We start from the raw sequence: 24,726 nt of genomic DNA, 5'->3' as shown, positions 1-24,726 counted from the left end.
CCTTATGTGTTGACTAAAATCAGATTCCAAAAGTGTTTTTTCTCTTTGCCATTGTTTCTGTCTTTCTGAAGGGATCTCCCCTTTTAATCCCATTATTTCAACACCTGTTGGACAATGCATTTGTACAGTCATGTGTGATAATGAGCTCATTTATTAAATGCAATTAATGAATACATTGCCACCTCTTGTTGTGTGTGTGTGTGTGTGTGTCTTCTGTGTTTCTGTGTTTCCGGCATTTCACATTGGAACAGCTCATTCACCTTCCTTGTCTTCTCTCCGCCCTCCCTCCCTCCCTCCTAGGTAAGTTAAAGAGCTGCACCTGAGCCAGCCACTGATTGATGCAGCACCACAGTCAAATAGTGGAGTGGAGTGGAGTAGGGGAACAGCAAACAGCCATTAAAGCAGCCAGCCGCCTACCCGCCACAATGGACCTACCTGTGTACACTAGGTGGATGTGATGGAATGTACTGTCGTCCCTACATTTCAAGAAGAAGTAAGAATTGCAGTTGCAACAAACCCTTGCTTGCCTACAAAGAGAGCAGCAATTTGGATTTGTTACTATGTTACCTGGAAGAATAACAAACTGTGCAAGGATGGAGGTTGTAGGAGCAAAGAGAAGTTGTCTGTAAAGTTGGTGGATGCCTATTTTCCATTTTGCAGTCCCTTGTCTCCCTCTTGTGGCCTCCTGGAGGCAAATAAATGTGCAAAAAAAAGACAGCCTGGCGGCCGGCTGTTGCAGTGTTGCCCTCTCAGGCAACACTGAGTGACTGACTGAGCCTCACAGTCTTATATAAAGTTCAGACGGAACTTTGCACGTGTCATAGTGGAGCCCTCAGGATTCCAGAGCCAGCTTTCTGACATCATAATGGGGCCTGCCTCAGAGATAAAAGCCTGGGCCCAGGCAGTGTTGTTCAGTGCTGCTCAGCAGGCAGCACAGGACTGGATTAAAGCTGATACAAGGTGTGAAGGAACAAGGGGTGGCTGTGGGCATGCACTTGCTGCCGCTGCCAGTGTTTATCTGCATGGCAGGAGGGCATTTGGGCGTTGCCAGGAAGGCGTTTTTATGTAGATTCCTCCTCTTTCAGCACTGCATTGTGGTGCAAGCAAAAGAAGCAAATCCTGTCTGGCTTCCTCTCCGGCCTTTATTCACCTCCCGCTTAGTAGCTGTAAATGTGTGTGAGCCTGCAGGGCCCCATGGAATTGCCTAGGAGTAGGCTGAATCGCTGCAAGGGGTGAACAGCAGTATGGGACAGGCTCGGGCAAGGCAAGGGCCGCTCGGGTTATCGCTTCTCGGCCTTTTGGCTCAGATCAGGTTTATTGCCTGGTCTGGGCCGGGGGTTCGGTCTTTCGTGGAGTCCTATCCGACGTTCTTGGGAGCGATCATCGTGCCGTTGGGCATTCCATTTCAAGATGGCAGCTGTGCGTAACACTATCCGTTTCGTGGTGAATGAGCAGAGGAGAGACGAAGTTGATACTGGACATATCATTGAGAACATCCTTCTGGACCTGGCTGGAGTTAAGTTGGTAGAGGTATTCTGTATCCAAGCTTTCAGCAATATTGCTACATATGATGTATCCTTTTTTGAGGCCGCCTACTGTTTAAACGTTTTTCAGTTGCTAAAGGAAAAACACATGCATGAGGCATTAACATCCATTGAAGTGCAACCTCTTTTTTCTACAGTGGAGAAATGTATAACAATTCATATGTATAACCCATTTTTGGATAGAAGGCTGGTCAGGGCTTTTTTAGCTCATTACTGTACCCATGTTAGAGGAGGTGTGGAGCAGAAGAACCTATGGGGAGTCTTTAATGGTGATATCAAGTACTGGGTCAGGCTGAAACCTGACTCCAGCTGTATTGGAGGAGTGATGAATCCTCCTGCTAACTTTTCCATTGGTGGGAATAAGGGATATCTGTACTACCAAGATATGCCATGCTTTTGTAGATCATGTTTTTCCTACGGGCATACCAAAGATGCATGCAAAGGCAAAGTTTGCAGAAATTGCAAAGAAACAGGACATGAGGCTAGTGCATGTATTTTCCCATCCAGGTGTGATATTTGTGGTTTGCCTGGTCATACCTGTAGGAAATGTCCAAAGGTGTTTCCTTTCTTAGGACAAGAGAGAAGAACATGGGGCAGACAGGTGAGAACAACAAGTTCCCTTGCTGCCTCTTCTGAGGTAATTTCAGAGCCAGCTGGCAGTGTTTCTGTGGCTGCTTCTCAGGACCCTGGGAAAGCTGGATTAGGAGAGGTTCTAACCTCACATACTAGCAGCATGGAGTTGGGTGTGGTCCCTCCTGCAGAGCAAAGTGTTGATGAAACACCTGGGGTTATGCCTATGGAAGGTGAAGACACAGCGCCACCTATTGGGTGTGCTTCCCCTGATGATGGTGCAAGTATGCAAATTTTGTCTTTTTCTAGCCCAGAATCAAAAATGGAAGACTCAGCTAAAGTGGAGTGGTCAATATCGGAGGAGGACGAGAAGGAGGCCAGGATGCCTAGTGCCACTAGTGCTGAAATTTTTCATAAAGTGGTCTCAAAAAGGGGGAAGTCTGGAAAGGCGGTGAAGAGACTGAAGATAGGCTTATTGGAAGATTCTGCTCATGCAAATCCCTTCTCATTGCTGGACAGTGACTCTAGTTCTAGCCCTAAGTCATCTGAGGTGGCCTCAGAAGTACCCAGCTCTCCTGGGGAAGGTTTCCTCAGTGAAGTCAATGTGGCAAATCTGGAAAGAGCTATGTATTTCCCTGGGACGTGATATGTTCTGGTTATCTCATGGCTTTCCTTTGCACTAACCATACTATGCCCGCATGTCTTTGAGATTAAAGATTGTCTCTCAAAATGTACGGGTGTTCTCCTCTGCTCACAAGCGTGCTGCAGTCCTGGACTTTTTGGCCTCTAAGGGCAGTGACATTGTTTGCGTACAAGAATGTGGTTTGTCAAAAATGCCAAGGAAAGAAGAATGGAAGTTTGGGGAAGCAATCTGGTCTTTTTCTTCCACAAATAGGAATGATGGAATTGGTATTCTCTTTAAAAATAATGAGTTTGTCATCAAACAGACTCAAATTATACAGGAAGGAAGATGTGTCTGCGTGTTACTAGCCTATAAGGGGTGGCAGTTTAGGCTAATTAATATCTATGGCCATGCTGTGAAAACTGATAGGTTGGCACTTTTTGATAGTTTAAAATTTTTTCTACATGGTAAAGTTCCTGTTATTATTGTTGGTGATATTAACTGCATCCTGGAGAAGCAGGCCCGAGCTGGATCCACAGAGTCTAATGTGGACGCTACCGGAAGTTTGTGGAATAAAATTTTGCAGGACTTTGCTTTGCAGGACGCTGTCACCAGGAAACCAGGTCCATTTACTTACCATGCCGATGACGGAAGAACGGATTCTCGTCTGGACTTTTTCTTTTTTTCTACTTCAGCAATGAAATGTGTAGATTATGCGCAGGAGAGAGTGTGGTTTTCAGATCACGAGTGTTTGTTGGGGGTTTTTGTTATAAATAATTTATTTTATGGTAGAGGGGTATGGAAGATGAATGTCAGTTTTCTGAGTGATGAAAGGGTAAAAACTAGTTTTGGGAAAAAATATGGGTTTTGGGTTAGGAAGAAAAGTTCTTTCTCTAATGTGTGTGAATGGTGGGTATGGGTGAAAAAAAAGATTGGTGGGTTTTTTAGACAGATAGGGTATAGAAGAGCGAGAAGGAAAAGATTGCAATATTCACGCTTTAATATGCGGATGACGTTCCTTCAACAATGTAAAAATTTGGGTATGGATGTAAGACACGATTTGGAAAAAACAAAAAAAGATATTAAGGAGTGGTTCCGAGAGAAAGGGAAAGAAATAATATTTAGGTCTAAGGTGGAGGTTAGAGATAATCACGAGAAGTGCACTAGATTTTTCTTTAAAAAAATGTGTGGTGGGAAAAGTGGAATGAATGTATTATTGGATAAGGATGATAAAGAGGTGTTTGGTAAGGATGTGATTGATGTGGTGTCTGATTTTTATAAACAACTGTATGATGTGAAGAAGTGTGATCTGGGTGATGATGATGAGTTTTTGGATATTGTGTGTAATTTTGTTCCTGAAAGTGAATGTTTGCCTTTGCTTGGTGAGATTATGGATGGTGAAGTAAAGGATGTGGTGGGAAGTATGGCTAAAAATAAGTCTCCAGGGATCGATGGAATACCAGCTGATTTCTATGGGAAATATTGGGATATAATTGGGAAGGATGTTATTGATGTTATGAGAGTGTTGTTTTCTGGGACGAATATGTGTGATGTGATGAAGAAGGGTATGGTAGTTCTGTTGCATAAAAAAGGAGATAAGAGACGGTTAGAAAACTGGCGACCAATTACTTTGTTGAATACGGATTATAAAATTTTTGCTAAGCTGATTGCGAATCGTATGAGAGACGTGATTGGGTGTGTGATTGATGAGGATCAGGTATGTGCGGTACCGAAAAGGAAATTGCATGAGAATGTGGCGTTGGTGCGGGACATGCTTGAGGATTGTAAGGGTCGGAATAAGAAGGTGATTGTGTGTGCGTTAGATTTTGAGAAAGCGTTTGATCGTGTGGCGCATGTGTTTTTGTTTAAAGTGTTAGAGAGAATGGGTTTTCCGGTTCAGTTTGTGAGTTTGTTGAAGAATTTATATGCGAATGCAAAGAGTTGTGTGCAGGTGAATGGTTTTTTTTCAGAATCATTTAGTATTATGTCTGGTGTGCGACAGGGTTGTCCGTTGTCTCCCATCCTATTTATTTGTGCGATTGAACCATTGTTGCAAATGATTAGAAATGATAAGGTTGTGAAAGGTTTGGTGGTGCCCGGGTGTGATGGAAAGCGTGTGAAAGCTTTGGGATATATGGATGATATTTGTGTATTGTGCGATTCAGTGTATGATATGTCCAGAGTGAAGTTGATTGTAAATATGTTTTGTATTGCGTCTGCTTTTAAAATAAATTGGGGTAAGAGCAAATTTAAAATATTTTTCAGTAATGAGCGAGTGAGTGATTCTGATATGGAACAGGTGAATGGTGTGAAAATTTTGGGTATTGTGTTTGATGATGAGCTGAAAGGGAAAGAAAGTTGGGATGAGTTAGGTGGTAGGATTGTGCGAAAGTTGGAAATGTGGAGAATGAGGGATCTTTCTTTTTCGGGGAAGGTTTTAATAGTCAAAAGTATTATTCTACCTATGATTTTATATGTTGCTCTGGTTTTTCCTCCTGCTGTTGCTATGTTAAAAAAAGTGAATAGAGTTTTGTTCCTTTTTTTATGGGGGAGCGGGATTGAGAAGGCAAGGAGAGAAATTCTAATGAAAAGCAGACGTAATGGAGGCCTTGATTTCCCAAATTTGGAGATTTTCATTGGAATTAATTGTGTACGTTTTTTTGTAGAGCTTTTATTTAAGGAATCCAAGGCTTCCAGAATGTCTAAGTACCTAGCTGGAACGGTGATTCAGCGTCTAAGGTGGGAAAAACGAAATTTATGTAAACCAATTGCTTTTCAGTGCTCAGGGTGGTATTTGTATGTAGAAAAATTTATCAAAAAGTTCCAGCTAGAGGATGTAAGAATGGAGAGATTTTTGAGAGAAAAGAATGTTGTGAGAAGTATGTGTATGAATAATGTGATGTGTTCTGTAAATGGTTTGAATTCGATGGAGTCTAAGTCTGTGTGGAAGAAGATTGTTACGTATGATGTGTCAAATAAGCAGAAAGATTTGTTATGGATGTCGGTACATGGAGTGTTGCCTGTAAGGAGTGTGCAGAAAAGAAGAGGTTTGGTTGCATCTGAAAGGTGTCCGAGAGAAGGTTGTGGGGATGATGAGGATGTGAGTCATGTGTTTTGGTCGTGTAAGCATGCAAAGGATGTTTGGAAAAAGTTGAGTGGGTTGTGTGAAGAATTGACTGGTTTGAAGAGTTTGACGTATGAAATTGTCTTGTTTGGTTTGTGTAGTTTGGGTAGTGAAAAGGATAGAGTGTTGTGGATTTTTCTGACTTGCGTGAAAGAGGTATTGTGGAATACGAGGAATTTGAATGTGTATAAAAGAGAAGTATTTGAGATGGAGGATGTGGTTAGTATGGTATTGGCTAAATTGTATTTTTATTATAAATGGGATCTAGAAAGAGGTATGGATGCGGAAGGGATATGGCGAATGTTAAAATGGAGGTATTTAGTTTGAGGAATTTTGTTTGATTTATCTTGTATTTGATGGAAAAATAAAATAATGAACCAGAGTGATGAGATTTTTTGAAAAATAGAGAGGTGGTTTGAACAACTACAGTTCTCGGTTTTATTCAAAAAAACCTGAATGGTTTAATAAAAAAAAAAAAAAAAAAAAAAAAAAAAAAAAATCTGTTCTTATCAGTTTAATATCTGATACGTCCCCTATCTGGGGACCATATATTAAATGGATTTTTAGAACAGGGAGATGGAAATAGAGCTTGCTCTGTCCACTCCACGCATTGACCTGGTATTGCAGTATTTCCAGGACCGGTGCACCCTTCCCTTATGTGTTGACTAAAATCAGATTCCAAAAGTGTTTTTTCTCTTTGCCATTGTTTCTGTCTTTCTGAAGGGATCTCCCCTTTTAATCCCATTATTTCAACACCTGTTGGACAATGCATTTGTACAGTCATGTGTGATAATGAGCTCATTTATTAAATGCAATTAATGAATACATTGCCACCTCTTGTTGTGTGTGTGTGTGTGTGTGTCTTCTGTGTTTCTGTGTTTCCGGCATTTCACATTGGAACAGCTCATTCACCTTCCTTGTCTTCTCTCCGCCCTCCCTCCCTCCCTCCTAGGTAAGTTAAAGAGCTGCACCTGAGCCAGCCACTGATTGATGCAGCACCACAGTCAAATAGTGGAGTGGAGTGGAGTAGGGGAACAGCAAACAGCCATTAAAGCAGCCAGCCGCCTACCCGCCACAATGGACCTACCTGTGTACACTAGGTGGATGTGATGGAATGTACTGTCGTCCCTACATTTCAAGAAGAAGTAAGAATTGCAGTTGCAACAAACCCTTGCTTGCCTACAAAGAGAGCAGCAATTTGGATTTGTTACTATGTTACCTGGAAGAATAACAAACTGTGCAAGGATGGAGGTTGTAGGAGCAAAGAGAAGTTGTCTGTAAAGTTGGTGGATGCCTATTTTCCATTTTGCAGTCCCTTGTCTCCCTCTTGTGGCCTCCTGGAGGCAAATAAATGTGCAAAAAAAAGACAGCCTGGCGGCCGGCTGTTGCAGTGTTGCCCTCTCAGGCAACACTGAGTGACTGACTGAGCCTCACAGTCTTATATAAAGTTCAGACGGAACTTTGCACGTGTCATAGTGGAGCCCTCAGGATTCCAGAGCCAGCTTTCTGACATCATAATGGGGCCTGCCTCAGAGATAAAAGCCTGGGCCCAGGCAGTGTTGTTCAGTGCTGCTCAGCAGGCAGCACAGGACTGGATTAAAGCTGATACAAGGTGTGAAGGAACAAGGGGTGGCTGTGGGCATGCACTTGCTGCCGCTGCCAGTGTTTATCTGCATGGCAGGAGGGCATTTGGGCGTTGCCAGGAAGGCGTTTTTATGTAGATTCCTCCTCTTTCAGCACTGCATTGTGGTGCAAGCAAAAGAAGCAAATCCTGTCTGGCTTCCTCTCCGGCCTTTATTCACCTCCCGCTTAGTAGCTGTAAATGTGTGTGAGCCTGCAGGGCCCCATGGAATTGCCTAGGAGTAGGCTGAATCGCTGCAAGGGGTGAACAGCAGTATGGGACAGGCTCGGGCAAGGCAAGGGCCGCTCGGGTTATCGCTTCTCGGCCTTTTGGCTAAGATCAAGTGTAGTATCTGTTCTTATCAGTCCTTGTAAGGATAGATAGCTCGGAGAACCACTGGGGGCTATAAACACTAGCTTAGCGATCCAAGAGCGTTCCAGACGAAGCCGGCGACGAACTGCGGAGAAGAACCAGCGAAGACGACGATCCAGAAGGGAGAAGCCGCCATCGGGGAAGAAGCTCCGGGAGATCGCTGCCGGGAAGAAGAAGGAGAACTTCGGAGAAGAGCCGCTGCTGAAGGGGATCTTCGAAGAAGCTCGGCCGCAGAAGAAGAAGCTCGACGAGGAACCGCTGCGGAAGAAATTTTGTGGAAGAACCTCGGCCAGCAAGGAGAAGATTTGCATAGCTCCGCCCCCTTCGGGAAAGAGCTATCGAAGATCCTCCCCAAGCGACAGGAACAGCTGGAAGAAGCCATGGCCTCAACCAGCAACCCTGCCACCCAGAAGAAGAAGGCTGATGGACCAGGTGAGCCGGCCCAGGCCAGGACATCTCCTCCTGAAGCCTCCTCAGGCGAACAGGCCACCAGGAAGCCGAACCAGGCTGCTCCAACCCTGGAGCCCTGGATGAAGCAGACGGTGGCCCTGAAGCTGAAGGAGGTGGACGGGAGAGTGCCGGACATGACGGAAGAAGTGTTCTGCCAGAAGATGCTCCTGGACCAGGGCTTCGCTAAGCCGGAGACCATCAGCATCCAGGCCTTCATGACCGGGATGTTCTTCGTGACCTTCGCTTCGATCAACATCTGCAGAAGGTACTGGGAGATGGTGAAAGCGGCGAGGCCTGAATCCCCTTTCTCTCGCTTTGTGGGCAACTGCCCTGTCCAAAGAGAGGAAAGGCGGGTGACGGTCTCAATGCGGAACCCACACACCCCCGGCAAAGACATCACCACGCTCCTGAAGCGGTTCTGCACAGTGGTGAGGGAACCCACCCACATCCTGAACGGACTCGGCTTCTGGACTGGCAAGTGGTCGGTAATCGTCCGACTGAACAAGGATTCGAGCGCGGAAGACGGCCTCCAGCACCTGCCCCAGTCATTCTCGCTGGGCAACTCCTACGGCCTCATCTATTACCCGGACATGCCGCAGATCTGCAGGAGATGCAGCAAGAAGGGTCATTCGGTGAAGGACTGCAAGGAGGACGCCTGCAAGAACTGCCGGGTAACAGGACACGAGACCAAAGACTGCCCGAAACGGACAATGTGCAACCTCTGCGGACAAGCAGCCCACTCTTACAAGGACTGCCCGAAGAGGGATCGATCCTGGGCAACTGTAGCAGCAAAAGCTCCAGCCAGAGGGAACCCCGCCCCAGCCAGAGCTCCAGCGGCACAGAAGACCGGGAAAAAGAAGGATGGTAAGAAGACGACAGTCCCTCCCCCCCCTCTCCCGGCCCTCCCTCGCCCTACCCTTCCCACCCTCCCTCGCCCGGCCCTCCCCACCCCCCCGTCCCCAACCCCTGTCACCCCCACTGAGGCTCTCACCTTCTCCTACCCACCCATCTCAGTGGTCCTGTCACCTGCACCTCTCCCAACCCAGCCTCCCTTCTCCCCAGCTCCAGCAGCACTAACATCTTCCCCTCCAGCTGCTGGAGTCCTCTCCCTGGAGGATTTTCCCCCTCTTGTCTCCTCAGGTGCCATCCAGAGGAAGAGAAAGGTGAGGGACAGCCCAGCTGCTGAGTCCTCAAAGCGACAAGTCGTGGAAATCTGCGAAGATTCCCTTGCGCAGCAGGAGGAAATGGAGCAGATGGTGGAGGAACTCGTGTCTGAACCTGAGGTCATCGACTTCACAACAGACATCCAGGTGGCTACAATCCTGGAACAATTTTTGTCAGAGGGCCTGCTGGATCTTCCGGACCCGCCAGGCTCCAGAGAGGAGGATCCGCCCGACCGGACTGGTAACTAAGGTGTATCGTTTGCACTAACCTTCTTTATTCTCCCCCATGGCTGCTAAACTTAACATCTTTAGCCTCAATGTGAGGAGTGTTAGAGATAGGACTAGATGTCAGATGGTGCTAACTTTTCTTTCCAAGCAGTCGAGTGATGTATTTATGCTGCAGGAATGTACTCTCCCCTCTTCCAGGTCATACCATCATCTGGCCAGGCAGTGGACCCATGGCCCGTCCTACTGGTCTGGTGGGGGCGACTGTAAGTCTGCAGGGGTTGCCATCCTGATTAGGGGAAGCGTATTTACTGTTGACTCTGTCCAGGAGCTCGTCTGCGGCCGCTTGTTGGTCGTAGACGGTTCCTGGGCGGGAGAGCCGATTAGGCTCATCAACGTGTACGCTCCCCCTATGAAGGCTGAGCGCCTGGAACTATTCCAGACCCTGCGGACCCAGCTCGCCACCACTAGGGCAGTGGTGATGGCCGGGGACTTCAACTGCCCCATCGAAGAGGATGGACGAAGTTCCGGCACTTCAATCAAGCTGGATGTCAGTTCCAAACTGCTTATCGAGATGGTAACCGAAGCATCCTTGCAGGACGTTGTGGGCTCCATGGGGATCGGCTCTGTGAACTATTCATGGAGCCGACCCGATGGCTCACTTCGTTCTCGGATTGACTTTGTGTTCACCTCCCGGGCAGTCAAGCAGCATGGGCACTCCATGGTCCCCTGCTTCTTCTCTGACCACAGGGCCATTCTCTTCCAGGGTGCCATCGGCCACGGTTTTCCTCCCGGCCCTGGCTCCTGGAAGCTGAATTGTGCCCTGCTGGAAAGAGAGGAGGTACTGGCGGAACTTAGAGACGCCTATATTGTTTGGAGGAATGATAAAGTTTTCTTTGACAAAACCTGTAACTGGTGGGAATATGTTAAAGTTGAATTTCGTTGTTTCTTTCAGGCAAAAAGTCGTCAACAGGCGTGTGAGAGGAAGAGAGACTTCAGAGAGATGCAGCGTCAGCTGCGATCCCTGCAAGACCTCCTTCAATGCGGCTGGGACGTCAGGAAGGAGCTGGAGGAAGCCAAAAAGGGCCTGAAAAGGCACTTTGAGGAGGAATCCAAGCGAATTGTCTTTCGTTCCAAGGTGGAGAACCTGGAGAAGGGTGAGAAATGTAACTCGTTCTTTTTCAGGAAACTCCATGCCGGCCACACGCCCCTGAAGGAACTCCGAGATGAGACCGGAAACATGCATTCTGGGAAGAAGGAGGTGATGGGAGTCGTCACAGACTACTACCGAAGCCTCTACTCCCGGAAAACCACTGACCCCGAAGCCGCCGATAAATTCCTGTCAGGTATCACTAATCACTTTGATCCTGCAGGTACGGAGGCTATGGATGTACCCCTGACGGTGGAGGAACTGCTCTCTGCCGCTAAATCCTTCAGACCCGGCAGGACCCCGGGCAGTGATGGTCTCCCAGCAGAGCTCTATGTAGCGCTGGGGGACTTGATCTGTCCGGACCTGCTGGAGCTCTATGAGGAGATGGTGGTGGAGGGTAGAATGCCACCGTCCTTGAGAGAAGGCATGATCACGATCTTGTATAAGCGGAAGGGGGAGAGATGTGACCTGAAAAACTGGCGTCCCATCTCTCTCCTGAACGTGGACTACAAGATCCTCGCCAAAGTATTGGCCAACAGACTGAAGGTTGTCATCGGACAGATCATCGGATCGGACCAAACCTGCGGCATTCCTGGCCGTAGGGTGGCCGACAGTCTTGCCCTGGTGAGGGACACGGTGCATTACATGCAAAGCCGCCGTACACACGCGGCCCTGGTCAGTCTGGATCAGGAGAAGGCTTTTGACCGGGTCTCTCACGAATTCATGGGTAAGGCTCTGCGTAGGCTGCGGCTTGGCAGGTTGTTCTGTTTGTATGTTAACCTGATGTATTGCGACATTTACAGCTCGGTGCTGGTGAACGGCTGGAAGACTGACCCCTTTCCTGTATCGTCGGGGGTTAGACAAGGCTGTCCTCTTTCACCTCTCCTTTTTGTTTGTGTTATAGAGCTCTTCGCAGAGGCTATCCGGCAGAATGGAGAGATCAGAGGGATCACCGCACCAGGTCCAGGACACTTCGAGGTCAAATGCTCGCTGTACATGGACGACGTGACCGTCTTCTGCGCTGACCAGAGTTCGGTGACTGCACTCGTCCAGACCTGCGAGGAGTTCGGACGCGCTTCAGGGGCAAAAGTCAACTGCGGGAAGTCGGAAGCCATGCTCTTCGGAAAGTGGTACCTGCCTTCTCCTGCCTCCTTCCCGTTTACTATCAAGCCGGACTTCATCAAAATTCTGGGAGTCTGGTTCGGTAAGGAAGGTGCAGCCCTAAAGTCGTGGGAAGAACGCTTGGCCAAAGTCAACCAAAGGATCGGACTGTGGAGCCTCAGACAACTCACTATTGAGGGCAAAGCAATGGTCCTGCGTAACGAAGTCTTGCCTGTGCTACAATACACTGCACAGGCATGGCCCCCTCTTGCCACCGTCTCGAGGGCCATTACCAGGACTGTGTTTCGCTTCATCTGGGGCTCGAAAATGGACAGAGTAAAGCGGACTGTTATGTACAAGGAGCCCCGCAAAGGTGGGAAGGGTATACCCGACATTCCCACTCTGCTGCGGATCGCTTTTGCATGTGACTGTGTTCGTAGGACTCTGAGGACAGCAAACGGCTCTGCGGGCAAGGCCATGTCCCGCTACTTCCTCCTTCCCCTCTGGCGAGGTTTTGGCTGGGACAAGTGGGACAGCTCCTTCCCTTACAACTGGCACGCTCCCTGGTTCTACGGAGATGTCGTCCGGTTTGTGAGGGAGCATCAACTGGAGGGTCTTAAGCCCGACTTGTGGAAACCTAAGACGATCCACAAGCACATCAGAGCAAAGGACTCACTGGAGTCTGTTCCAGGGCTTCATGCCGACACGTTGGAGACTGTTTGGACTAACGTGTCATCTGGCAGGTTGACCAACGGGCACAAGGACATTTCATGGATGGCCATCCAGGGAGGACTGCCTCTTAGGTCATTCATGCATGCCCGCAACCTGTGCAAGACCCGGTACTGCCCCAGGTGCCCCTTCACGGAGGAAACATCTTTGCACATTTTCTGGCAGTGCCCCTTTGCACAGGGTCTGTTGAAAGCCTTGGAACATGAACTCAAGGACTCAGTACCCAGGAACAGACTGTCGTACCGCTCGGTACTTTATGGACTATTTCCTGGGAATACCACGGATGGAGCAATCCAGGAAGCCTGGCGCCTTATGAACTGCTTTAAGGACGCTATATGGTTTGCCAGGAACCGTCTGATTTTGCGGAGAGAGAGTGTGTCCGTCCAGGACTGCCGCAGGCTGATCCACAGCCTGCTCAGAGACTATTCCACCTGGGACAGCCCGGACGTCGATGAGGAAGAGGACTGATACCCCCCTTCCCCCCACTCTCCCTTCTTGTGTGTTGTCTTTCAATAAAGCTTCGGGCCTGTGATTTCCCCCTTCCCTATCCCCTCCTACCCACTCCCCTATCCCATCACTTGTCTGTAATGCTTTGTTGTTTGGCTTTAGTGAATGCAAGAATGTTAGTGTAGCATGTGGTGTAATGTATAGCATAGGCTAGCCTGTACTGTGTATTATACTGTCATGTTATGTTTGACGACTGTTATTATTTATTATTTGCTGCTTCATGGCTTGCGCTGCGTCGCAGTAATGTTTGTATGATGACGATTGATTGTCAATAAAGCAATTTTCAATCAAAAAATCTGTTCTTATCAGTTTAATATCTGATACGTCCCCTATCTGGGGACCATATATTAAATGGATTTTTAGAACAGGGAGATGGAAATAGAGCTTGCTCTGTCCACTCCACGCATTGACCTGGTATTGCAGTATTTCCAGGACCGGTGCACCCTTCCCTTATGTGTTGACTAAAATCAGATTCCAAAAGTGTTTTTTCTCTTTGCCATTGTTTCTGTCTTTCTGAAGGGATCTCCCCTTTTAATCCCATTATTTCAACACCTGTTGGACAATGCATTTGTACAGTCATGTGTGATAATGAGCTCATTTATTAAATGCAATTAATGAATACATTGCCACCTCTTGTTGTGTGTGTGTGTGTGTGTGTCTTCTGTGTTTCTGTGTTTCCGGCATTTCACATTGGAACAGCTCATTCACCTTCCTTGTCTTCTCTCCGCCCTCCCTCCCTCCCTCCTAGGTAAGTTAAAGAGCTGCACCTGAGCCAGCCACTGATTGATGCAGCACCACAGTCAAATAGTGGAGTGGAGTGGAGTAGGGGAACAGCAAACAGCCATTAAAGCAGCCAGCCGCCTACCCGCCACAATGGACCTACCTGTGTACACTAGGTGGATGTGATGGAATGTACTGTCGTCCCTACATTTCAAGAAGAAGTAAGAATTGCAGTTGCAACAAACCCTTGCTTGCCTACAAAGAGAGCAGCAATTTGGATTTGTTACTATGTTACCTGGAAGAATAACAAACTGTGCAAGGATGGAGGTTGTAGGAGCAAAGAGAAGTTGTCTGTAAAGTTGGTGGATGCCTATTTTCCATTTTGCAGTCCCTTGTCTCCCTCTTGTGGCCTCCTGGAGGCAAATAAATGTGCAAAAAAAAGACAGCCTGGCGGCCGGCTGTTGCAGTGTTGCCCTCTCAGGCAACACTGAGTGACTGACTGAGCCTCACAGTCTTATATAAAGTTCAGACGGAACTTTGCACGTGTCATAGTGGAGCCCTCAGGATTCCAGAGCCAGCTTTCTGACATCATAATGGGGCCTGCCTCAGAGATAAAAGCCTGGGCCCAGGCAGTGTTGTTCAGTGCTGCTCAGCAGGCAGCACAGGACTGGATTAAAGCTGATACAAGGTGTGAAGGAACAAGGGGTGGCTGTGGGCATGCACTTGCTGCCGCTGCCAGTGTTTATCTGCATGGCAGGAGGGCATTTGGGCGTTGCCAGGAAGGCGTTTTTATGTAGATTCCTCCTCTTTCAGCACTGCATTGTGGTGCAAGCAAAAGAAGCAAATCCTGTCTGGCTTCCTCTCCGGCCTTTATTCACCTCCCGCTTAGTAGCTGTAAATGTGTGTGAGCCTGCAGGGCCCCATGGAATTGCCTAGGAGTAGGCTGAATCGCTGCAAGGGGTGAACAGCAGTATGGGACAGGCTCGGGCAAGGCAAGGGCCGCTCGGGTTATCGCTTCTCGGCCTTTTGGCTAAGATCAAGTGTAGTATCTGTTCTTATCAGTTTAATATCTGATACGTCCCCTATCTGGGGACCATATATTAAATGGATTTTTAGAACAGGGAGATGGAAATAGAGCTTGCTCTGTCCACTCCACGCATTGACCTGGTATTGCAGTATTTCCAGGACCGGTGCACCCTTCCCTTATGTGTTGACTAAAATCAGATTCCAAAAGTGTTTTTTCTCTTTGCCATTGTTTCTGTCTTTCTGAAGGGATCTCCCCTTTTAATCCCATTATTTCAACACCTGTTGGACAATGCATTTGTACAGTCATGTGTGATAATGAGCTCATTTATTAAATGCAATTAATGAATACATTGCCACCTCTTGTTGTGTGTGTGTGTGTGTGTGTCTTCTGTGTTTCTGTGTTTCCGGCATTTCACATTGGAACAGCTCATTCACCTTCCTTGTCTTCTCTCCGCCCTCCCTCCCTCCCTCCTAGGTAAGTTAAAGAGCTGCACCTGAGCCAGCCACTGATTGATGCAGCACCACAGTCAAATAGTGGAGTGGAGTGGAGTAGGGGAACAGCAAACAGCCATTAAAGCAGCCAGCCGCCTACCCGCCACAATGGACCTACCTGTGTACACTAGGTGGATGTGATGGAATGTACTGTCGTCCCTACATTTCAAGAAGAAGTAAGAATTGCAGTTGCAACAAACCCTTGCTTGCCTACAAAGAGAGCAGCAATTTGGATTTGTTACTATGTTACCTGGAAGAATAACAAACTGTGCAAGGATGGAGGTTGTAGGAGCAAAGAGAAGTTGTCTGTAAAGTTGGTGGATGCCTATTTTCCATTTTGCAGTCCCTTGTCTCCCTCTTGTGGCCTCCTGGAGGCAAATAAATGTGCAAAAAAAAGACAGCCTGGCGGCCGGCTGTTGCAGTGTTGCCCTCTCAGGCAACACTGAGTGACTGACTGAGCCTCACAGTCTTATATAAAGTTCAGACGGAACTTTGCACGTGTCATAGTGGAGCCCTCAGGATTCCAGAGCCAGCTTTCTGACATCATAATGGGGCCTGCCTCAGAGATAAAAGCCTGGGCCCAGGCAGTGTTGTTCAGTGCTGCTCAGCAGGCAGCACAGGACTGGATTAAAGCTGATACAAGGTGTGAAGGAACAAGGGGTGGCTGTGGGCATGCACTTGCTGCCGCTGCCAGTGTTTATCTGCATGGCAGGAGGGCATTTGGGCGTTGCCAGGAAGGCGTTTTTATGTAGATTCCTCCTCTTTCAGCACTGCATTGTGGTGCAAGCAAAAGAAGCAAATCCTGTCTGGCTTCCTCTCCGGCCTTTATTCACCTCCCGCTTAGTAGCTGTAAATGTGTGTGAGCCTGCAGGGCCCCATGGAATTGCCTAGGAGTAGGCTGAATCGCTGCAAGGGGTGAACAGCAGTATGGGACAGGCTCGGGCAAGGCAAGGGCCGCTCGGGTTATCGCTTCTCGGCCTTTTGGCTAAGATCAAGTGTAGTATCTGTTCTTATCAGTTTAATATCTGATACGTCCCCTATCTGGGGACCATATATTAAATGGATTTTTAGAACAGGGAGATGGAAATAGAGCTTGCTCTGTCCACTCCACGCATTGACCTGGTATTGCAGTATTTCCAGGACCGGTGCACCCTTCCCTTATGTGTTGACTAAAATCAGATTCCAAAAGTGTTTTTTCTCTTTGCCATTGTTTCTGTCTTTCTGAAGGGATCTCCCCTTTTAATCCCATTATTTCAACACCTGTTGGACAATGCATTTGTACAGTCATGTGTGATAATGAGCTCATTTATTAAATGCAATTAATGAATACATTGCCACCTCTTGTTGTGTGTGTGTGTGTGTGTGTCTTCTGTGTTTCTGTGTTTCCGGCATTTCACATTGGAACAGCTCATTCACCTTCCTTGTCTTCTCTCCGCCCTCCCTCCCTCCCTCCTAGGTAAGTTAAAGAGCTGCACCTGAGCCAGCCACTGATTGATGCAGCACCACAGTCAAATAGTGGAGTGGAGTGGAGTAGGGGAACAGCAAACAGCCATTAAAGCAGCCAGCCGCCTACCCGCCACAATGGACCTACCTGTGTACACTAGGTGGATGTGATGGAATGTACTGTCGTCCCTACATTTCAAGAAGAAGTAAGAATTGCAGTTGCAACAAACCCTTGCTTGCCTACAAAGAGAGCAGCAATTTGGATTTGTTACTATGTTACCTGGAAGAATAACAAACTGTGCAAGGATGGAGGTTGTAGGAGCAAAGAGAAGTTGTCTGTAAAGTTGGTGGATGCCTATTTTCCATTTTGCAGTCCCTTGTCTCCCTCTTGTGGCCTCCTGGAGGCAAATAAATGTGCAAAAAAAAGACAGCCTGGCGGCCGGCTGTTGCAGTGTTGCCCTCTCAGGCAACACTGAGTGACTGACTGAGCCTCACAGTCTTATATAAAGTTCAGACGGAACTTTGCACGTGTCATAGTGGAGCCCTCAGGATTCCAGAGCCAGCTTTCTGACATCATAATGGGGCCTGCCTCAGAGATAAAAGCCTGGGCCCAGGCAGTGTTGTTCAGTGCTGCTCAGCAGGCAGCACAGGACTGGATTAAAGCTGATACAAGGTGTGAAGGAACAAGGGGTGGCTGTGGGCATGCACTTGCTGCCGCTGCCAGTGTTTATCTGCATGGCAGGAGGGCATTTGGGCGTTGCCAGGAAGGCGTTTTTATGTAGATTCCTCCTCTTTCAGCACTGCATTGTGGTGCAAGCAAAAGAAGCAAATCCTGTCTGGCTTCCTCTCCGGCCTTTATTCACCTCCCGCTTAGTAGCTGTAAATGTGTGTGAGCCTGCAGGGCCCCATGGAATTGCCTAGGAGTAGGCTGAATCGCTGCAAGGGGTGAACAGCAGTATGGGACAGGCTCGGGCAAGGCAAGGGCCGCTCGGGTTATCGCTTCTCGGCCTTTTGGCTCAGATCAGGTTTATTGCCTGGTCTGGGCCGGGGGTTCGGTCTTTCGTGGAGTCCTCTCCGACGTTTTTGGGAGCGATCATCGTGCCGTTGGGCATTCCTCATCAAGATGGCAGCTGTGCGGAATACAATTCGTTTTGTGGTGAATGAGCAGAGGAGAGAAGAAGTGGATACTGGGCACATCATTGAGAACATCCTTCTGGACCTGGCTGGAGTCACATTGGTAGAGGTATTCTGTATCCAAGCTTTCAGCAATATTGCTACGTATGACGTATCCTTTTTTGAGGCCGCCTACTGTCTAAATGTTTTTCAGTTGCTCAAGGAGAAACATATGCATGAGGCTTTAAAATCTATTGAAGTGCTACCTCTTTTCTCAGCAGTGGAGAAATGTATTACCATCCACATGTATAACCCATTTCTGGATAGAAGGCTGGTCAGGGCCTTTTTAGCTCACTACTGTACCCATGTTAGAGGAGGTGTGGAGCAGAAGAACCTATGGGGAGTTTTCAATGGTGATATCAAGTACTGGGTCAGGCTGAAACCTGACTCCAGCTGTATTGGAGGAGTGATGAATCCTCCTGCTAATTTTTCCATTGGTGGGAACAAGGGATATCTTTACTACCAAGATATGCCATCATTTTGCAGATCATGTTTTTCCTACGGGCATACTAAAGATGCATGTAAAGGCAAGGTTTGCAGAAATTGCAAGGAAACAGGACATGAGGTTAGTGCATGCATTTCCCCATCCAGGTGTGATATTTGTGGTTTGCCTGGTCATACCTGTAGAAAATGCCCAAAGGTGTTTCCCTTCTTAGGGCAAGAGAGAAGGACATGGGGCAGACAGGTGAGAACAACAAGTTCCCTTGCTGCCTCTTCTGATGTAATTTCAGAGCCTGCTGGCAGTGTTTCTGTGGCTGCTTCTCAGGACCCTGGGAAAGCTGGATTAGGAGAGGTTCTAACCTCACATACTGACAGCATGGAGTTGGGTGTGGTCCCTCCTGCAGAGCCAACTGTTGATGAGACACCTGTGGTTATACCTATGGAAGGTGAAGACACAGCGCCACCTAGTGGGTGTGCATACCCTGATAATGATGCAAGTATGCAAATTTTGTCTTTCTCTAGCCCAGAGTCAAAAACGGAAGACTCAGCTAAAGTGGAGTGGTCAATATCGGAGGAGGACGAGAAGGAGGCCAGGATGCCTAGTGCCACTAGTGCGGAAATTTTCCACAAAGTTGTCTCAAAAAGGGGGAAATCTGGAAAGGCGGTGAAGAGACTGAAGATTGGTTTGTTGGAAGATTCTGCTCATGCAAATCCTTTCTCATTGCTGGACAGTGACTCTAGTTGTAGCCCTAAGTCATCTGAGGTGGCCTCAGAAGTACCCAGCTCTCCTGGGGAAGGTTTCCTCAGTGAAGTCAATGTGGCAAATCTGGAAAGAGCAATGTATTTCCCTGGGACGTGATATGTTCTGGCTATTTCATGGCTTGCTTTTCCACTAACCATACTATGCCCGCATGTCTTTGAGATTAAAGATTGTCTCACAAAATGTACGGGTGTTCTCCTCTGCTCACAAGCGTGCTGCAGTCCTGGACTTTTTGGCCTCTAAGGGCAGTGACATTGTTTGCGTACAAGAATGTGGTTTATCAAAAATGCCTAGGAAAGAAGAATGGAAGTTTGGGGAAGCAATTTGGTCCTTTTCTTCCACAAATAGGAATGATGGAATTGGTATTCTCTTCAAAAATAATGAGTTTGTCATCAAACAGACTCAGATCATTCAGGAAGGAAGATGTGTCTGTGTGTTACTATCCTATAAGGGATGGCAGTTTAGGCTTATCAATATCTATGGCCATGCTGTGAAATCTGATAGGTTGGCACTTTTTGATAGTTTAAAATTTTTTCTACATGGTAAAGTTCCTGTTATTATTGTCGGTGATATTAACTGTATCCTGGAGAAGCAGGCCCGAGCTGGATCCACAGAGTCTAATGTGGACGCTACCGGAAGTTTGTGGAATCAAATTTTGCAGGACTTTGCTTTGCAGGACGCTGTCACCAGGAAACCAGGTCCATTTACGTACCATGCCGATGACGGAAGAACGGATTCTCGTCTGGACTTTTTCTTTTTTTCTATTTCAGCAATGAAATGTGTAGATTATGCGCAGGAGAGAGTGTGGTTTTCAGATCACGAGTGTTTGTTGGGGGTTTTTGTTATAAATAATTTCTTTTATGGTAGAGGGGTATGGAAGATGAATGTTAGTTTTCTGAGTGATGAAAGGGTAAAAACTAGGTTTGGGAAAAAATATGGGTTTTGGGTTAGGAAGAAAAGTTCTTTCTCTAATGTGTGTGAATGGTGGGTATGGGTGAAAAAAAAAGATTGGTGGGTTTTTTAGACAGATAGGGTATAGAAGAGCGAGAAGGAAAAGATTGCAATATTCACGCTTTAATATGCGGATGACGTTCCTTCAACAATGTAAAAATTTGGGTATGGATGTAAGACACGATTTGGAAAAAACAAAAAAAGATATTAAGGAGTGGTTCCGAGAGAAAGGGAAAGAAATAATATTTAGGTCTAAGGTGGAGGTTAGAGATAATCACGAGAAGTGCACTAGATTTTTCTTTAAAAAAATGTGTGGTGGGAAAAGTGGTATGAATGTGTTATTGGATAAGGATGATAAAGAGGTGTTTGGTAAGGATGTGATTGATGTGGTGTCTGATTTTTATAAACAACTGTATGATGTGACGAAGTGTGATCTGGGTGACGATGATGAGTTTTTGGATATTGTGTGTAATTTTGTTCCTGAAAGTGAATGTGAGCTTTTGCTTGGTGAGATTATGGATGGTGAAGTAAAGGATGTGGTGGGAAGTATGGCCAAAAATAAGTCTCCAGGGATCGATGGAATACCAGCTGATTTCTATGGGAAATATTGGGATATAATTGGGAAGGATGTTATTGATGTTATGAGAGTGTTGTTTTCTGGGACGAATATGTGTGATGTGATGAAGAAGGGTATGGTAGTTCTGTTGCATAAAAAAGGAGATAAGAGACGGTTAGAAAATTGGCGACCAATTACTTTGCTGAATACGGATTATAAAATTTTTGCCAAGCTGATTGCGAATCGTATGAGAGATGTGATTGGGTGTGTAATTGATGAGGATCAGGTATGTGCGGTACCGAAAAGGAAATTGCATGAGAACGTGGCGTTGGTGCGGGACATGCTTGAGGATTGTAAGGGTCGGAATAAGAAGGTGATTGTGTGTGCGTTAGATTTTGAGAAAGCGTTTGATCGTGTGGCGCATGTGTTTTTGTTCAAAGTGTTAGAGAGAATGGGTTTTCCGGTTCAGTTTGGGAGTTTGTTGAAGAAATTATACGCGAATGCAAAGAGTTGTGTGCAGGTGAATGGGTTTTTTTCAGAATCATTTAGTATTAGGTCTGGTGTGCGACAGGGTTGTCCGTTGTCTCCCATCCTTTTTATTTGTGCGATTGAACCATTGTTGCAAATGATTAGAAATGATAAGGTTGTGAAAGGTTTGGTGGTGCCCGGGTGTGATGGAAAGCGTGTGAAAGCTTTGGGATATATGGATGATATTTGTGTATTGTGTGATTCAGTGTATGATATGTCCAGAGTGAAGTTGATTGTAAATATGTTTTGTATTGCGTCTGCTTTTAAAATAAATTGGGGTAAGAGCAAATTTAAAATTTTTTTCAGTAATGAGCGAGTGTGTGATTCTGATATGGAACAGGTGAATGGTGTGAAAATTTTGGGTATTGTGTTTGATGATGAGCTGAAAGGGAAAGAAAGTTGGGATGAGTTAGGTGGTAGGATTGTGCGAAAGTTGGAAATGTGGAGAATGAGGGATCTTTCTTTTTCGGGGAAGGTTTTAATTGTCAAAAGTATTATTCTACCTATGATTTTATATGTTGCTCTGGTTTTTCCTCCTGCTGTTGCTATGTTAAAAAAAGTTAATAGAGTTTTGTTCCTTTTTCTATGGGGGAGCGGGATTGAGAAGGCAAGGAGAGAAATTCTAATGAAAAGCAGACGTAATGGAGGCCTTGATTTCCCAAATTTGGAGATTTTCATTGGAATTAATTGTGTACGTTTTTTTGTAGAGCTTTTATTTAAGGAATCCAAGGCTTCCAGAATGTCTAAATATCTAGCTGGAACGGTGATTCAGCGTCTAAGTTGGGAAAAACGAAATTTATGTAAACCAATTGCTTTCCAGTGCACGGGGTGGTATTTGTATGTAGAAAAATTTATCAAAAAGTTCCAGCTAGAGGATGTAAGAATGGAGAGATTTTTGAGAGAAAAGAATGTTGTGAGAAGTATGTGTATGAATAATGTGATGTGTTCTGTAAATGGTTTGAATTCGATGGAGTCTAAGTCTGTGTGGAAGAAGATTGTTACGTATGATGTGTCAAATAAGCAGAAAGATTTATTATGGATGTCGGTACATGGAGTGTTGCCTGTAAGGAGTGTTCAGAAAAGAAGAGGTTTGGTTGCATCTGAAAGGTGTCCGAGAGAAGGTTGTGGGGATGATGAGGATGTGAGTCATGTGTTTTGGTCGTGTAAGCATGCAAAGGATGTTTGGAAAAAGTTGAGTGGGTTGTGCGAAGAATTGACTGGTTTGAAGAGTTTGACGTATGAAATTGTCTTGTTTGGTTTGTGTAGTTTGGGTAGTGAAAAGGATAGAGTGTTGTGGATTTTTTTGACTTGTGTGAAAGAGGTATTGTGGAATACGAGGAATTTGAATGTGTATAAAAGAGAAGTATTTGAGATGGAGGATGTGGTTAGTATGGTATTGGCTAAATTGTATTTTTATTATAAATGGGATCTAGAAAGAGGTATGGATGCGGAAGGGATATGGCGAATGTTAAAATGGAGGTATTTAGTTTGAGGAATTTTGTTTGATTTATCTTGTATTTGATGGAAAAATAAAATAATGAACCAGAGTGATGAGATTTTTTGAAAAATAGAGAGGTGGTTTGAACAACTACAGTTCTCGGTTTTATTCAAAAAAACCTGAATGGTTTAATAAAAAAAAAAAAAAAAAAAAAAAAAAAAAAAAAAAAAAAAAATCTGTTCTTATCAGTTTAATATCTGATACGTCCCCTATCTGGGGACCATATATTAAATGGATTTTTAGAACAGGGAGATGGAAATAGAGCTTGCTCTGTCCACTCCACGCATTGACCTGGTATTGCAGTATTTCCAGGACCGGTGCACCCTTCCCTTATGTGTTGACTAAAATCAGATTCCAAAAGTGTTTTTTCTCTTTGCCATTGTTTCTGTCTTTCTGAAGGGATCTCCCCTTTTAATCCCATTATTTCAACACCTGTTGGACAATGCATTTGTACAGTCATGTGTGATAATGAGCTCATTTATTAAATGCAATTAATGAATACATTGCCACCTCTTGTTGTGTGTGTGTGTGTGTGTGTCTTCTGTGTTTCTGTGTTTCCGGCATTTCACATTGGAACAGCTCATTCACCTTCCTTGTCTTCTCTCCGCCCTCCCTCCCTCCCTCCTAGGTAAGTTAAAGAGCTGCACCTGAGCCAGCCACTGATTGATGCAGCACCACAGTCAAATAGTGGAGTGGAGTGGAGTAGGGGAACAGCAAACAGCCATTAAAGCAGCCAGCCGCCTACCCGCCACAATGGACCTACCTGTGTACACTAGGTGGATGTGATGGAATGTACTGTCGTCCCTACATTTCAAGAAGAAGTAAGAATTGCAGTTGCAACAAACCCTTGCTTGCCTACAAAGAGAGCAGCAATTTGGATTTGTTACTATGTTACCTGGAAGAATAACAAACTGTGCAAGGATGGAGGTTGTAGGAGCAAAGAGAAGTTGTCTGTAAAGTTGGTGGATGCCTATTTTCCATTTTGCAGTCCCTTGTCTCCCTCTTGTGGCCTCCTGGAGGCAAATAAATGTGCAAAAAAAAGACAGCCTGGCGGCCGGCTGTTGCAGTGTTGCCCTCTCAGGCAACACTGAGTGACTGACTGAGCCTCACAGTCTTATATAAAGTTCAGACGGAACTTTGCACGTGTCATAGTGGAGCCCTCAGGATTCCAGAGCCAGCTTTCTGACATCATAATGGGGCCTGCCTCAGAGATAAAAGCCTGGGCCCAGGCAGTGTTGTTCAGTGCTGCTCAGCAGGCAGCACAGGACTGGATTAAAGCTGATACAAGGTGTGAAGGAACAAGGGGTGGCTGTGGGCATGCACTTGCTGCCGCTGCCAGTGTTTATCTGCATGGCAGGAGGGCATTTGGGCGTTGCCAGGAAGGCGTTTTTATGTAGATTCCTCCTCTTTCAGCACTGCATTGTGGTGCAAGCAAAAGAAGCAAATCCTGTCTGGCTTCCTCTCCGGCCTTTATTCACCTCCCGCTTAGTAGCTGTAAATGTGTGTGAGCCTGCAGGGCCCCATGGAATTGCCTAGGAGTAGGCTGAATCGCTGCAAGGGGTGAACAGCAGTATGGGACAGGCTCGGGCAAGGCAAGGGCCGCTCGGGTTATCGCTTCTCGGCCTTTTGGCTAAGATCAAGTGTAGTATCTGTTCTTATCAGTTTAATATCTGATACGTCCCCTATCTGGGGACCATATATTAAATGGATTTTTAGAACAGGGAGATGGAAATAGAGCTTGCTCTGTCCACTCCACGCATTGACCTGGTATTGCAGTATTTCCAGGACCGGTGCACCCTTCCCTTATGTGTTGACTAAAATCAGATTCCAAAAGTGTTTTTTCTCTTTGCCATTGTTTCTGTCTTTCTGAAGGGATCTCCCCTTTTAATCCCATTATTTCAACACCTGTTGGACAATGCATTTGTACAGTCATGTGTGATAATGAGCTCATTTATTAAAT

General features: G+C 46.2%; 5 non-coding genes and 2 pseudogenes across 5 annotated transcripts; all 7 read left to right on the top strand.

Annotated features, from left to right (window-relative positions):
- Positions 1–6,316: 6,316 nt before the first annotated feature.
- LOC142731712 (U2 spliceosomal RNA) lies at positions 6,317–6,512 on the top strand. Its single transcript, XR_012879126.1, has one exon. It is a non-coding gene; the product is annotated as a U2 spliceosomal RNA (small nuclear RNA).
- Positions 6,513–7,794: 1,282 nt separating this feature from the next.
- LOC142731714 (U2 spliceosomal RNA) lies at positions 7,795–7,896 on the top strand (annotated as a pseudogene).
- Positions 7,897–13,438: 5,542 nt separating this feature from the next.
- Positions 13,439–13,626, top strand: LOC142731708 (U2 spliceosomal RNA). The gene has a single exon (XR_012879122.1). It is a non-coding gene; the product is annotated as a U2 spliceosomal RNA (small nuclear RNA).
- A 1,282-nt stretch (positions 13,627–14,908) lies between these two features.
- Positions 14,909–15,099, top strand: LOC142731707 (U2 spliceosomal RNA). Its single transcript, XR_012879121.1, has one exon. It is a non-coding gene; the product is annotated as a U2 spliceosomal RNA (small nuclear RNA).
- Positions 15,100–16,381: 1,282 nt separating this feature from the next.
- LOC142731706 (U2 spliceosomal RNA) lies at positions 16,382–16,572 on the top strand. Its single transcript, XR_012879120.1, has one exon. It is a non-coding gene; the product is annotated as a U2 spliceosomal RNA (small nuclear RNA).
- Positions 16,573–22,889: 6,317 nt separating this feature from the next.
- On the top strand, positions 22,890–23,094 carry LOC142731713 (U2 spliceosomal RNA; annotated as a pseudogene).
- A 1,282-nt stretch (positions 23,095–24,376) lies between these two features.
- On the top strand, positions 24,377–24,567 carry LOC142731704 (U2 spliceosomal RNA). The gene has a single exon (XR_012879119.1). It is a non-coding gene; the product is annotated as a U2 spliceosomal RNA (small nuclear RNA).
- Positions 24,568–24,726: the final 159 nt, after the last annotated feature.

The sequence above is a fragment of the Rhinoderma darwinii genome, unplaced genomic scaffold (assembly GCF_050947455.1).
Source record: "Rhinoderma darwinii isolate aRhiDar2 unplaced genomic scaffold, aRhiDar2.hap1 Scaffold_854, whole genome shotgun sequence".
In the NCBI taxonomy this organism is placed as follows: domain Eukaryota; kingdom Metazoa; phylum Chordata; class Amphibia; order Anura; family Rhinodermatidae; genus Rhinoderma; species Rhinoderma darwinii.
The sequence above is the reverse complement of the archived record's forward strand: the minus strand, read 5'-3'. Positions and strand labels throughout refer to the sequence as shown.